We start from the raw sequence: 9,734 nt of genomic DNA on the forward strand, positions 1-9,734 counted from the left end.
TTTTCCTACTTGAACTAGCACATCCTTAACTATCCCTCTCGGTATTTTAATTGAACGGTCAGCAAGTTGGAGTGTTACCTTGGTGGGTTTAAGCTCACCAAGACCCAACTGCTCATATACCGAGTAGGGTAGGAGGTTAACACTAGCTCCGAGGTCAAGTAAAGCTTTTTCAATTTTAAAATTTCCAATCACGCAGGAAATTGTTGGACAACCCGGGTCTTTGTACTTTGGTGGAGAATTGTTCTGGAGGATGGCGCTTACCTGCTCAGTGAGAAAAGCCTTCTTCTGCACCTTCATCGTACGCTTTACTGTGCACAAATCTTTCAAAAATTTAGCATACGAAGGAATCTGTTTGATTGCATCCAACAAAGGAATGTTGATTTTTACTTGTTTAAAAATTTCAAGAATATCAGCATTTTGAACCAACTTGTGAGAATGTTGCAATCTTTGGGGAAATGGTGCAGGTATTGGGGCTTTCAGAGGCACATCTAATTCAACCTTCTCAAGTTCACCATCACTCTTTGAATTTAAAGAGTTGTTGGTCTCATCAACTTTCGTTGTTGAAATACTCTTATCAATTATTTTTCCACTGTGTAGAGTGGTGATGGACTTGGCATGTTCAAATTTTGAATCAGAGGGATTTGAATTTCTTACCTCAAATTTACCTTTTGGATTTGGCTGAGGTTGAGCAGGAAACTTACCCTTTTCTTGAGCATGTAATGCAGAGGTCAAGTCGTTGATAGAACTTCTCATCTCAGTAATGGCCTGCATTATCTGAGTGTTGATATTGGCTTGCCCCTGCATAAAAGTCTGTAATGTCTCCTCAAGGGTTTTCTTATGTGGAGGCACATAAGGAGTAGAAGAAGATGGCCCTTGAGGATTTTGATTTATATTGGACTCATTCCTCCAACTAAAATTGGGATGATTTCTCCATCCAGGATTATATGTTTCCGAATATGGGGAAGAAAATGGTCTCCGATAAGAATTCATAACATTTGCTTGTTCGTGCAACACCTCTTTAAAAGCAGGGATTGTTGGACAATCCTGAGTTAGGTGTCCACTAATCTCACAAATGCCACAATTTTCTTCTTCTTTTTCACTGGCCTTAACCGGATTTACCTTCCTAAGTTCCATGGCTTCGACTTTTCTTGTCAGACTTGCTATCCTAGCATTCACATCATCATTTCCTTTAAGAACATACATACCTTCTTGAGACATGGCACTGAGTTTGGGCTTATTTGACCGATCAGAACGATCTGTGTTATCCCAAGATTGGGCATTTTCAGCTAACTGGTCAAAATAGTCCCAAGCGTCATCAGGATCTTTATTTAGAAAATCACCATTACACATCATTTCTACAAACTGACGTATTTGAGATGTTAAACCTTCATAGAAGAAACTAATGGTGCGCCAAGTTTCATAGCCATGATGTGGGCAAGTTAGCAACAATTCTTTAAAACGTTCCCAACACTGAAAAAATGTTTCATTTTCCTTTTGAGAAAAATTCATAATATTTCTGGGAAGAGTGTTGGTCCTATGAGTAGGAAAAAACTTTTTTAGAAATTCCCTTTGCATTTCTTGCCATGTGCCAATAGATCTTGGTCTCAAGGAGTTCAACCAATTTTTAGCTTTTTCTTTCAAAGAGAATGGAAACAACTTTAATCTAACAACATCATCATTGATAGTTTGGTTTTGTAAAGTTGCACAATCTTCTTCAAATTCTTTTAGATGCAAATAAGGACTTTCTGAATCCAACCCATGAAACTTGGGAAGTAATTGGATTACTCCCGGTTTTAAATCAAAATTTCCCATATTCGTAGGAAAAATCATACAAGATGGAGTACTTGTCCTTGTAGGCTGCAAATATTCACGCAAAGTTCTCATTTGCGGATTATTTTGTGCCTCTTCATTTTCTAGTTCGTCATGAACACTACGATTGTCAGCCATGGTATTAGATTGAGAATTTTTAGAATCACTTGACAAAGTATCAACCAATTCACTTAAAATGATTTCCTCTCTTCTCAATCTACCCGTTTGATCACGTTGCCACGAGATCATTCATCATAGAGGATTGATCATAGAAAAAATAAAATGCAAAACAAGCAATAAAGTAAAAAAAAAGTTTTTTTTTTCGTGAAAAATTGTACCTGCAAAAAGAATATAAAAAAAACAATTAGCAAAAGATTTCTAAGATAAAAAACAATTATCACACGTTGCAATCCCCGGCAACGGCGCCAAAAACTTGTTGCGACTAGACTTTGACTCAAATTAATGAATCAAAAATCTAGTGCAGTTTTACCTGCAAGTATACAGGTGTTGTAGTATCTTACAGGATCGAATCCACAGGGATTGACTTTTGTGATAAATAAAATAAATTCAGACAATGAAACAAAATTACAAAAAGAAACGTGCAATCAAATGAAGATTGATAAAATGAATCAAACTAGAATGATAAAATGAATGGAAAAAGACTAAGGTTTCGAGGATCCGTCTAATAATTTATGATATTGTTTCCGATCAATTTACTTCAATTAAACTAGAATAGTGATTCCGTTTAATTGGTAGATTTAGCATTTAAGATCGAGAAAAACAGATGCTTATGATTGAGCGTGAATGATTGATGATTAAAACATTTACAAATCTATTTGAATATCACAGGGATTCCTCAAGCATTCACTGTATTCGAAAATCACAATGAATCAAGACGAGTATATAGATAATCAAATTATCCAAATAAAATCTTTCAATCAATCAAACTCGCAAAATAGATTTTACGTGGATTCGGAAACAATATTTAAATCATTAAACTTCACCTCTAACCTTAGTATGAAAATTTAGCCCAACATATTCATTACAAACACTATAGAAATCACATAAGCATTCTCCATTAAATAACTAACACAAGAAATACTAAGCAATAACTTAGAAACAACAAAATCTGAAATCCAATTGATACAGAGGAATAAAGCTCCCAATAAAACAGAAATTGAAATTAAAAGATATTCATCAAGAAGAATCTGCAGCCCCATCATATGCCAAATGAAAAAAACATGAAGAAGCAAAAAAAATAAAACTCCAACCACTTCAACTCCACGTTAAACTCAAGCATCTATCTCATCATGTCCCTTTCTCCACCAAAATAAATCCCATCCAATTAAATTACTCCAACCGGCCTCAACTTCCTCCAAGAAAGAAATAATTCCAACCGACTTCTTCTCTCCAATTCTCTCCTTGTCTCCGTCCCTTTCTTCACTCTCTCCTTCTTCTCTCCCCACCTATCCCTTTCACTCTACACTTTAGCTAATTCCTTTCAACCCCTTCTCTCTATTTTTTTTTCTTTTTTCGTCCAGCACATCCCCCACTTAACTCTCTCAATTCCTATCTCACTTGGTTGAAAATTCTGCACCTATCTCCAATTCTCTCAACTCCCCACCTATCCCTTTCACCCTTTCCTATCTCTTCTCTCTCTCTTCAACCGATTCCCCTCCTTTCACCACACGTCCAGCATCATATATATATATATATAGCTGCTGCTAGTCGTCCACTCCTCCAATCACAATAGTTTATTCCATCAATCACCACCGAATTTCCACTCTTCACTCCCCTTTAATCACGGCACCTCACTTTCTTCACACACCAACCTCTACATTACTCTGCTGCCCGAATGTAAAACCAAAAGAAAACCTTGAAAATCTACTGCTAGCCGAATCAAAAAGAAAGAAGAAAAACTCAAACTCTCCAGCTCTTGCTGCCAAACCGAAAGCAAGCAGAAAAAATGAAAGATAAAAGTCAAGAAAAACAGCTGCCAACCGAAGACTACGCCTCCTGCTGCTTTCGGTCCATGTTTTCTGCATATTGATTGCTGTCTGTTGTAACTTTTCTGCATGTGTGTTGCATGTTTGACGGAAGGATCTTCTGCTGATCATGTGATTTTTCTGTTCTGCATGTGCTATCACGTGATCCGAATGCTTTCTGCATCTGCATGTGCATCTGTTTTTTCTGAATGGTCTGCTGTTGGTTGTCCGAATGATCTGCATGTGTTGAAGATTTTTCTGCAAGTGCTGTCCATGTTCTGCTGGTGCTGTCCGAATGTTTGGTCTGCTGCATGGTTGAATTTTCTGCTTTCTATTCTGCATGTGTGCCGATTTGTTTGAGTGCTGTTGTGGGTCCAGCTGTGTGCATGTGATGTCCGAGTGAGTTTGTTTGGTTTTAGCATGTGTGAGTTTGTGTTGCATGCATGTGAGGTGCTTGTCTTGTTTCATGTGAAACAATTGCATTATAAATCTTTTTAAGCACCAAAATACTAGAATTTATCAATTGAATCAAGTAATGTGATCTATTGCATAATTAAGTACTTAAATTATTTTTTATTAAACAATTTATTCGCTTAAGTAACTTAATCATGCAATTTTAGCACTTCATCAACAGGGGCATTGAACTAGGGAGAAATGGAGGTGGCTTGCTGGAGGAGTGGGTGGCACACAGGTTGCCATCTGTAAGGAAAGGAAGCGAACAAAAATTTCAGAGAGGAGAAGAGAGTCACAGGCTCAGCTGGGAAATAAAACATAGGAAGATTTTCAGAGAGGGGAGAGGGGAAGGTATGAATCCACAGGGAAGAAGAAGAGAAAAAAGCCAAATGAAGAAGAAAACAAAAATAAAGGAAGAAGATGAAGACTGCAGCACATGGAGGATGCATGTTGCTCACAGGTCTGCAGTAAAATATAGATAGAGGAAAGGAAAAAGAATAGGAGAAGGAAGGAAGAAGAAGAAAACTGAAATGGAGAAAGGGAGAAAGGGTTGCGAAGCAACAGAGGGAGAGGGCAAGAGATGAAGCCCTAATGGCTTGGCCAAAATGATGTCACATTTGGGTGGAGGGCTGGGCTCCCACTTGCTCATGGGCTGGGCCCGTTTTCCACACCCTTCTTAGCCCAAAATAGAAATTTAAAAAAAAAAAAAAGAAAAAAAACAATACGAAAAAGAAAGACCCAACAAAATAAAAAAGGCATAATAAATAGATAAGAAGACAATTAAAAACACAACAACTTAGGAAGTGATAACAATAAAATACTATCACCAAAATAATAATAACAAATTTAAAATAAAAGAACTAATAAGAATAGTTAGTAAAATAAATATTTAAAAACATAAGAAAATAAGGGATATCACAGAAATTTACCAGGAGCATTTTTATTCCAAATATTATAACATTTCATTTATAATGTCTAAATGGGACTATGAATTTTATTTTACATTGATCTTTCCAGTAATTTGGATTTGCCAAAATCCAATTTTCATGTCAAATTTTGAAAATATAGTAGCATTATAAGGACTAGATAGTAAATCTTATTTTTTTATTAGGAATTGGATACCTAATCTATTGTAATACTTTGTTTAATGGTTTTTAGTTGATTACTATTTGAGAAACTTCTCATTCTAATTCTACCTGTTTTTAACATAAAAGGCAGCACAATTAGATGGTGATTTGATTTTTCTTATTAATCATTTTGTTAATAAATCATTAATTTTCTTTTACAAAATTCGAATAATTCATTGTTCATTTGAATTGGTCTAATTTTAATAGGAATATTCTTTTTAGAAATTTTTTTTATAAAAAGGTAATTCAACTATATGTTGTTTTCTACTCCAGAAAGCATTAAGCAAGTTATACTTCTTTTTTAGTTATAGTTTTAAAGTTATTAATTTTTTGGATTAATAATGGATCTTTTTTCAATTCTTTTGTATCTTAATTCTTGTTTTAAGAAATCTATTTGTTTTTCTTTTCTTTTAATCTTTTTTTTTTGTTAAAAAATTAATTTCTTTAGCTAAAGAAACTTCTTTTAAGGAATTGATTTCTTTCGAAACTGGAGGAAATAAAAATTTAAATTGAATTTCTTTCTCAAGTATTTTTGTAGAAATTCCTTATTCTATTACAGAGAAAGGGTAAAGTAAGGCAACAAATGGATTTCCCAATATTAGGATATTACTTTGGTGTTGATATTTTTTTACTAAAATGGATGTTGTTTTGAAGCAAATTCTATTATTACAAATATGTGCATTAGATGATTTATAATTTATATTAAATTTTGTTCCATTGGCTTGGGATAATGTCTCTTTTGTTTTTCCAAAATATTTGGAAAGTATTAATTATTCTTGAATACAATTTAAATCTACTCCTGTGTCTAATAGGGCAATATTATTTCAGTATGCCATCTCTCAAAATTTATCCTATAAAGGATGTTGATAAAATTATTTGTCTCATCTTTAATAACTATTGTTGATCATTCTCCTTGTTCTTTATTAGGAGTACTAATATTTTTATGTATTTTTAATAATATGATTTCTTATAATAATTGTTCATTTGAAACTTCTAATTTAAGATTAGATGCTTTTAAATTTCTAATCTCTTGCTTTATTTCATTAATCTCTTGTTATAGGTCATGTAGTGTGACCTTTTGGTTTTTAGTTTTAAATCTACTTACTATTTCTAAAAAATTATAAGGTGCTAGTATCGAAGTAGTATGATTAGTAAATGTGACGCCCCCAAATCCCCACGCACGGACACAGGAAAATAGAGACGTCCGGATGTTGACAACCCGGGTCATCACCCTAACGACGGGTGCCAAGTGTGTGCAAAAGCAACATATGTGCACGAAGAAACACGCAGCAGATAATAAAAGTCATATAACTAAGTACCAGAATTTTTTTCTTAACGTAATACAAGTTGTTTAAAACATACATAAATAAAATATTGCATAACACAAATATAGTTTTAAACCAAATTATAAAGCATAACATCAGCAACCCGGCGGAGCCGCATCCTCGTGCTCAACCTCCTCCTCCTCATCCTCAAAACCTCCACCAAAAGTGGTGGAACCAAAAATGGTACCGCAGGTAAGTAAAACCCAAACACCACCAGATAAAAACACATAGAACTCAAACAACATGCATGAAGTGATGCCAATGCGCAAAACCCATAAAACATAATTTTCCACACACGCCAAAAATCCCATTTGGCCCAAAAATAAACCCATTCCAAAAATACGCCAAAAGTCACATTTGGCCTTTATTCATCTCAAACCATAATCCATTTTTAACCCGTATGCACCATGACCTCCCCTAGGGGTCATCCGCACACCCTGGCTCCAGTGCCACACCGCAGAGTACCACCACGCATGTGACACCTAACGAGCGATGCCCAGTTCCACGCCTCGCGTGTTCGTAGCCAAGCATCCTCTAGCCCTCACCAGTGAAGGGCCATGGAGTCGGTGCGTAGGGCGATGCCCGATTCCACGCCCGGCGCATTCGTAGCCGAGCAACCCCTAGCCCCCGCTCCCGTCGTCGCCTAACGACAACCCAGGGGACATCACTCAGTTTATTCCGCTCCTGAGTGACCACAGGAGCTCCACCGGGATAATACCCCATCCCGGCTTGGGGTCGTGATACACACGCACCCGTAAGTCCACTTATGCCAATAAACAGGCTTTTCTCAATTAAACAAAAATACACGTGCATGCACCATGTAAATGCATATCAATGCACAAAAATAATCAACCAACATAATTCAATAAAACAAGCAACTCCGTCCTCCATCCATCCGACCCCCAAACTCATCAGACTCAGTCCGGAATCAACCAACCAGCAGATAAAATAATTGAAAGAGTAATATATATTTAAATCTGAAAATAGGGTTTGGAAAATACTTACAACGCTATACGGTAATTTTAGAAAATACTCGGCGTTGCAAACGGCGGAAAAACAACAACGTTACAGTGAAAATTCACTGTGGCCGTGGGTTGTAAAATACCCACTTTTGAACGGGGACAAACCAGGGCTTGGGATTGATAGGGAATGGCCTAAGGATGATTATGAAGCTATTGGAAGTGGTGGTTGGCCGTGGGTGGCGGCAGAAACGGCGGAGAGAGGCCGGATTTCTCAAAAAGGAAAGCTAGCTCGTGGGAGCTGTTCTGGTGACTATTGGAGGCCAAAAATAGGTGGGTTAGGACGGCAAGGGACCGGTGATGAAGTGGTGAAGAAGTGGTGGCCGGAGGTGGAGCGACGGCGGCGGATCGAGGCAAAAACCGTGGAGGCTTTAAGGAGGTTTTCCGGCCAAATGGCTGGCCGGTTGGGGCTGAGATTTGGGGGGGGTTGCGCCGGAGGGAGGGGAGTCGAACGGTATGGGCGGTGTGCCGAACGGCGGCGGGTCGAGGGCAGAAAGCAGCTCCGGCGTGGGAGAGGAGGAGAGAGAGAGAGACGGGGTTGACGCGCACGGGGAAGAAAGAGAAAAAGAAGAAAAAAAAAAGAAAGAAGAAAAAGAAAGAGAAAAAGAAGAAGAACAAAAAGAAAAAGGAAAAAAAGAGATGTAGGAAAAAAAAGATGAGGTCTAATCCTCATTCCGGGAAAACAAAATAAACCCGCCGAAACGAGATTAAAACAGTAAAATGACTAAAAGAAATAAAACACATCATCAAATAAATTAAAACCAATTTTTAAAACGCAATAAATTAAAATAAATAAACTAATATATTAATTAAAATAAAAACAACCCTTCAGCGAAAATACACGCGAAAGCGAGTCATCACATCCTCCCCCCTTAAAAACAAATTTCATCCTCGAAATTTGCAAGATCAACCACCAACTTAAAGAAGCCACATAAAAACACACAAACCATCTGTGACCAAGATTAAAATACATACATTCATCCTTCAAACAAGTACGGGTACTGCTTCCTCATGTCCGCTGCTCGCTCCCAAGAGAAGTCTTGAGCTAACGGATCTCCCTAAGCCACTTTAACCAAAGGTATAGTCTTGGACCTCAACTGCTGCTCCTTCCAATCCATGATCTGCGACAGAACAACTTCATAAGTGAGATCCGGTTGCAACTGAATACCCGCTGGGTCGACAAAGCGTGGCTCTTGCTGTCCAAAGCTCTTCTTCAGGGATGATACATGGAAGACATCATGAATATCCCCAAAATATCCTGGCAAAGCAACTCTATAGGCGACGGACCTTACCTTCTCCAGAATCTTAAAAGGGCCGACATACCTCGGATCCAACTTCCTCTTCTTACCAAAACGCTTAACACCTCTCATGGGAGAGACTTTGAGATAAACCCAATCACCAACTTCAAAAGACAACTCTCTCCTTCTGGTATCAGCGTAGCTTTTCTGGCAACTCTGAGCTGCCGCCATTTTATCTCTGATGATCCGGACTTGGCTTTGCATCTCTTGAATTATTTCGGGTCCACTTATCCTACTCTCCCCGACTTCATCCCAACACAAGGGCGACCTGCACTTTCTCCCATAAAGAGCCTCATAGGGAGCCATCTGAATGGTCGCATGGAAGCTGTTATTATAAGCAAACTCGATGAGCGGCAAATGGTTTTCCCAACTCCCTTGAAATTCCATGACACATGCTCGCAACATGTCTTCAAGGGTCTGAATTATGAGCTCTGATTGGCCGTCTGTCTGCGGGTGATATGTAGTACTGAACTTCAACTTAGTACCCAAAGCTGCCTGCAAACTCTTCCAGAACTGCGACGTGAACCTCGGGTCTCGATCCGACACTATACTCTTTGGTATGCTGTGCAGTCGCACTATCTCCTTGACATACAAGCGGGTCAACTTACCCAAAGAGTCGGTGTTATTAACAGGCAGGAAATGAGCACTTTTCGTTAACCGGTCAACAAGCATCCAAACAGAATTTTTCCCACTAGGCGTTCTCGGCAAACCCACTACA

General features: G+C 38.0%; 1 non-coding gene across 1 annotated transcript; it reads left to right on the forward strand.

Annotated features, from left to right (window-relative positions):
- The first annotated feature begins 1,420 nt into the window (after window positions 1-1,420).
- LOC122283568 lies at window positions 1,421-1,524 on the forward strand. The gene has a single exon (XR_006230967.1). It is a non-coding gene; the product is annotated as a small nucleolar RNA R71 (small nucleolar RNA).
- The last annotated feature ends 8,210 nt before the right edge of the window (window positions 1,525-9,734 follow it).

This window comes from Carya illinoinensis, chromosome 11 (assembly GCF_018687715.1).
Source record: "Carya illinoinensis cultivar Pawnee chromosome 11, C.illinoinensisPawnee_v1, whole genome shotgun sequence".
NCBI lineage: Eukaryota > Viridiplantae > Streptophyta > Magnoliopsida > Fagales > Juglandaceae > Carya > Carya illinoinensis.